Source organism: Lolium rigidum, chromosome 5, assembly GCF_022539505.1.
Source record: "Lolium rigidum isolate FL_2022 chromosome 5, APGP_CSIRO_Lrig_0.1, whole genome shotgun sequence".
Lineage (NCBI taxonomy): Eukaryota > Viridiplantae > Streptophyta > Magnoliopsida > Poales > Poaceae > Lolium > Lolium rigidum.
Window position 1 is genome coordinate 173,115,822 of NC_061512.1, and position 6,030 is coordinate 173,121,851.

The 6,030-nt window shown below is 51.0% G+C and overlaps 1 non-coding gene across 1 annotated transcript; it reads left to right on the top strand.

The window, feature by feature from the left end:
- Nucleotides 1-456: 456 nt before the first annotated feature.
- Nucleotides 457-530, top strand: TRNAV-CAC. The gene has a single exon. It is a non-coding gene; the product is annotated as a tRNA-Val (tRNA).
- The last annotated feature ends 5,500 nt before the right edge of the window (nucleotides 531-6,030 follow it).

Here is a 6,030-nt window from a genome sequence, read left to right on the forward strand (position 1 = left end):
CGGCCAGGTGGACGCGGAAACAAGCGGGAGAATTCTTGGACGCGGTAGTGGCCGACCACGGAGGCGTGCGGGTGCAGAGAGCGGAAGCGGCGGAGGAAGCCGCCGTCGGCGACGACGCGGCGCCAGCGCTTGCAGGTGCAGGCGGCACGGATGAGTTGGAGAGACGAGGGGAGACGCAGGAATACTAACTCGAGAAGCTCGTCGGGCAGGCGGTGCGTGGCCGCCGGCGCGGTGTCCCTCCGGGCAATCTTGCGGCGGCGAGTGCGAACCCCCATTTGCCACCGGCAACCCTGGTCACGGGCTCACGGGCCTTCTTTTGACCGCCTTCGCCGCTTAATCGGCCCGCACGAAAAGCCCCCGTAGCTTCTCATCGTGGAAAGCCCATGTCAAATTGGGATTAGTTTGTGCTATGTTGTATTCTATAATTACCTCCTATTTAACATAACGTAACAAAACGTCTGGTTGGTGTAGTTGGTTATCACGTTAGTCTCACACACTAAAGGTCCCCAGTTCGAACCTGGGATCAGACATCAGCTTTTTTGTTTTGTTTTTTTCGTACAGTACTAACGCACGTTTTTCTTTTTCTTTTGTTATTAAGGTCGTCTCACATTCCCATTTTTCTAACTATGTCACTCATATCTTGACATGTCGAGCTGGGGCAAAGGTTTTTCCCCTGAATCATTTAACCAAAATAAGGAAAACAAAAACCAGCTTTTTTTTTCGAGGGTACGCTTAAGCGTACCAAATTTTTATAGAAGGAAGCAAAAATGTACACAGAGGAAAGCACCAATGTGAACAAAGGAGCCTGCTACACCCAGATACAACTCACCCAGGCTACTCTCTCCCTAACAAGACTCCTACACCAGAACCTCCTCTAGCTCGCATCCAGGCATTGAACTCCCCTACAATCTGGCTACAAGGTCCACCATCGTGCACTGAAATCTCACATTGTTGAAAACGTAAGCATTGCGATGCTTCCACATGGACCATCCAATAAGGACGACCAAATTATCAAAGAGTCTCTTATCCTTCCCCCTGAACTTTTTCCTAGCTTTGAGCCACCAACACTCCAGGTTCTCTGTACCATCAGGTATATCCACCTGAACACCGGCCCTTCTAAAGCAACGGAATCAAACCTCCCTGGCCACCACGTAGCCCATGATGATATGATCCAGAGTATCCTCATCTTGCAAGCAAACGTAGCAGGGCACCATTGAAAGTGCATGGAGCCCCCATGTGTGGTTTTGGTAATTAATGACAATCCCTATGGAATAATGTTTGCATTGAGTTATATTTGTAGGAGTTGTTCATAGGCAATTCTTGAACCATATGTTGGCTTCAAGGTTGCAATAAGAAGAAATTGATGAAGGATATCAAGTGTCAAGTATGTCTTGAAGATGAAGATGAAGTGAGCCCTCAAGTTATCTCAAGACATCAACATGATGAAGAATGAAGAAATGAAGTGCAAGTTCAAGAATAAGCACAATCAAGAAAGGCGTTCCATCTTGTTGAGGTCAAGATCGTCATCATCGAGCTCAAGTGGAATGCGCAAGTATAAGGTTTGCTCTTGATAGGGTTTCTTTCTCACCGGTCGCATAGTGCAGTTGGAGACCGGTTTATAGTTTAGTTGTCGTACTATCAAGAGGGCTCTCGAGTGAGTAACTCGATCGTATCGTTCGGAGAGAGCTCAAACCTTTGCATCCTTGCATCACCTTTCTTGGTTGTTATTTGGGTATTATCCATGTGACGTTTTAGAGCTTGTGCTTATTCTCATGACAAGCTCTAGTTCATTGAAAACGGTTTTCGCGTATATCACTTGTTGCGTTTTCGAGTTGGGTGGTTTTATCGGTTTCTTGTATTGAGGGGTTTTCACTCCAAAAATCATATAAAATCACCCCGTACTAGTTTCCATATTTGTGGGGGTTGCTCTTGTCGTCCTCTTTCCAACAAAATTGGTTTCGTCTCATTTGGGTTTTCCAATCTCAAGTTGTTTGCATTTTAAGTTTAAGTTTAAAAGAAAAAAAAAGGGGAACGGCCGGTACTACCGCCCGCGCTACCGGGCTCACTACCGCTCACCTAGCCCAGCTCCCAGTAACCCCCTGGCCTTCTACATGTGTTTTTCCGGTACCTGGCCCGGAGGTACCGGCCGGCCCAGACCGGAGGTACCGGCCGGCCCAGGCCGGTGGTACCGCCCCTCACCAGGCCGCCCCACGCGCCCCGCAAGCCTGCGCCCGCTCGCCTCGAACGCCTGCGCGCCCGCACGCCGTCTCTTCACCCGCGCGTGGCGCTCGCCTGCTGGCCCCACGCTGGCCCCCGCGCGTGACGCCGTTTCGGCCGCCTCCAGCCAGCGCTCGATCGACACGTCCGCACTTCGCTGGACCACGATGCCCCCGCGCTCGCACGCCCGCATCAATTCCCGTGCATCGAGCGCTCGCTGCGTGGCTGCCTCGCTGAGCACGAGCGATTCCCACGCTCTTCCTTACCATGGTCCACACAAGCACCGGCCCAAGTTTTGTTTCTACAGCCCAACGGGCAGGAAAAAATGAGCCCCCTATTTAAGCTTTTCTCTCTCTATCTTTTGGCACTGCTTGCTTCTTCTTCTTCCTCCTCTCCTCTCAAGCTTTGCTCCACCATTGTTTGTTCATACTTGAGCTTGAGATCTTTCTCCCCAACCAATGTTTCTTGCATCTATTTGAGAGAAAGTTTGAGGGGATCTAGATCCACACTTTGACCAAACCAAATCACCTCTTTGTGAGTGAATCTTTGGGATCTAGATCTTGGAGAATTTTGTGTTCTCCTCTTTGTTCTTCCTCTCTTATTCCCCCAATAGCTTTTGTAGCTTTGTTGGAATTTGAGAGAGAAGGACTTGAGCATCTTTGTGGTGTTCTTGCCATTGCATTTGGTGCATCGGTTTGAGTTCTCCACGGTGATTCGTGGTGGTGAAAGCAAGAAGGTTGTTACTCTTGGGTTCTTGGAACCCTAGACGGATTCTAGACCTTTGTGGTGATTTGTTGGGAGCCTCCGATTAAGTTGTGGATGTGTGCCCCAACCTTTGTGTAAGGCCCGGTTTCCGCCTCGAAGGAAATCCCTTAGTGGAACCGTGACCTAGGCCTTTGTGGCGAGGGTCACCGGAGATTTAGGTGAGGCGCCTTCGTGGCGTTCGGTGTGTGGTGTGAGTACCGCATCTTGGGGTGAGGCCTTTGTGGCGTTGGTGTGCATCGAGCAACCACACCTCAAGGTGAGCCTCTTGTGGCGTTCGGGAGCACTAAGCAACCGCACCTCTCCACCGGAGATTAGCACTCGCAAGAGTGTGAACTCCGGGATAAATCATCGTCTCCCGCGTGCCTCGGTTATCTCTATACCCGAGCTCTTTACTTATGCACTTTACCTTGTAATAGCCATCATGCTTGAAGTTATATATATCTTGCTATCACATACTTGCTTGTATTGCTTAGCATAAGTTGTTGGTGCACATAGTTGAACAATAGTATATAGGTTTTGGGCTTGACAAAGTGAACGCTAGTTTTATTCCGCATTTGTTAAGCCCATCTCGTAAAAGTTTTAAATCGCCTATTCACCCCCCCTCTAGGCGACATCCGTGTCCTTTCAACCATCGCCTCCTGGAGACCATGTCGAACTCAGCGATCAGAAGTCCAGACATGATATTGCAGCGCTAGCCAGATGAAGAGCCGGCACTTGAGAGGGGCCTAGACTTTCCAACTGCAACTCGCGGTCGCCGATCTAATGTTGCCCTAACAAAGCACAATGTAGGTGTCCTTTGCAGAATAGACTCCATTGGCTGCACAGGGCCATCTGAAGGAATCCGGGATCGTCTCATCCCTAACCACGTTGTTGATAGCCAGCCAAAGTCTGACACTCTCCGCTATGCCCTGCACATCCAGAGGTGAGGACACATCGGCAACCCAACTGCTATCCAGCAAACCTTCCGCCACCGTCCTTCTATTCCTGACGCGCTTAGGCACCGCCCAGAACACCGAAGGGGCAAGATCGAGGATGGAGACGCCGTTTACCCATCTGTCTAACCAGAATAGGACACCGTTGCCGTTTCCCAACTTGATGGCCGCCAGACTATGAAACACCATCAGAGCGTCTGCATCATGGAGCATGGCCAACCCCTGCCAAGGTCTGGAGGGGTCGGTACGTCTCAGCAACTCCCATCTAGCTCGCAGAGCCAACCCTTGCAACTTGAAGTTAATGATGAAGGGTTCGTTGCTTGGAAAACAAAAAAATTCTACCGTGAACATGAACAAAAATCAAGATCCAATCTAGGAAGAAGCAAGATCTAATCTACCAAGATCGAGGCAACGAGATGTATGCGAGACTAACCCTCGAAGATTCCAAAGCCTACGAGATTAGATCTCGTTTTTGATGTAGTCGATCGTCCCGTGCTGCAATCCGGCAGCACTTCCGTACTCGGTCGTGCGTACGGTGTCGATGAAGCCCATCCTCTCCCCGTTCCAGCGGGCGGCGGAGCTGTGGTAGATCTCCTCAGAATCCCAGCATCTCGACGGCGTGGTGGTGGTGGTGGAGGAGAAAAGCTGCAGGGCTTCGCCAAGCCGGAGCAGACTTGCGGTGGAGGAGAGAGGGGGCGGCAGACTTTGGTGTGTCAGGGGCCAATGGTCGGTTGCCCCTCTCCTCTATTTATAAAGGGAGGGGCAGCCAAGGCAGCCCCTTGGGCCCCACCAGCGCACAGAAGGAAAGGGGGGATCAGAAATCATCCCCTTCCAATTTTGCTTCCCCATCCAAAGTTGCTCCCTCGATTTTAGGGATTTGATCTTATCCTCCGGGATTTGATCTTATCCCTAGGGGGGCTGGCCGGCTGGGCCTTGAGGACTTGGTGCCCCTGGCCCATTAGGCCAGGCTGCACTCCCTTGGCCCATGTGGTCCCTCCCGGGGTGGTGGGCCCACCGGTGGCCCTCTAGAACCTTCTAGAAGCTCCGGTCAAACACCAAAACTTTTTCCGAACCCCGGAAAATAACTTCCCTTATATGAATCTTATTCTCCGAACTATTCCGGACCTCCTCGTGATGTCCCGGATCCCATCCGAGACTCCGAACAAACTTTGGTCTCCATCTCATATTCCGAATCTACTTATGCGATATCGAACCTTAAGCGCGTCACCGTACGGTTCATGAACTATGCAGACATGGTCAAGACTCCTCTCCGACCAATAACCAATAGTGGGATCTGGAGATCCATAATGGCTCCCACACATTCAGCGATAACTTAGTGATCGATTGAACCATTTACATACGATACAGATTCCCTTTGTCACACGATACTTTACTTGTCCGAGGTTCGATCATCGGTATCTCCATACCTAGTTCAACCTCGTTTCCGACAAGTACTCTTTACTCGTACCGTGGTATGTGATGCGTGCAAGACACACGTCTGTTGGGAACCCCAAGAGGAAGGTGTGATGCGTACAGTAGCAAGTTTTCCCTCAGTAAGAAACCAAGGTTATCGAACCAGTAGGAGTCAAGGAACACGTGAAGGTTGTTGGTGACGGAGTGTAGTGCGGCGCAACACCAGGGATTCCGGTGCCAACGTGGAACCTGCACAACACAATCAAAGTACTTTGCCCCAACGTAACAGTGAGGTTGTCAATCTCACCGGCTTGCTGTAAACAAAGTATTAGATGTATAGTGTGGATGATGATGTTTGTTTGCGAAGAATGTGTTGCCTGCCAAAACCCACCGGCGGGCAGCGGCCTGTCAACACAGTAGAGCCGGGAAGAGCCTAGAGCTGCGGCTGGCTGAGACCCCTCCGAGCGACGGCCCGCAATGCTCTTCTGGTCACACGCGGCGATGCGAAGTGCAGGGCGTGCCACCCGACCTATACCTGGTCGGGAAGGTGATGGGGATGCCTCGCTTAGTTCCCGCATGGCATACACGTAAACATTAAATACGAGCCTCGATCGGCTCTCGGGTTATCCTCGTGAATCGGCTCAAAGAGCCGATTCACCCATGATTCGTACGGGGATGCACGAATACTTGGTGATCCTGCTTG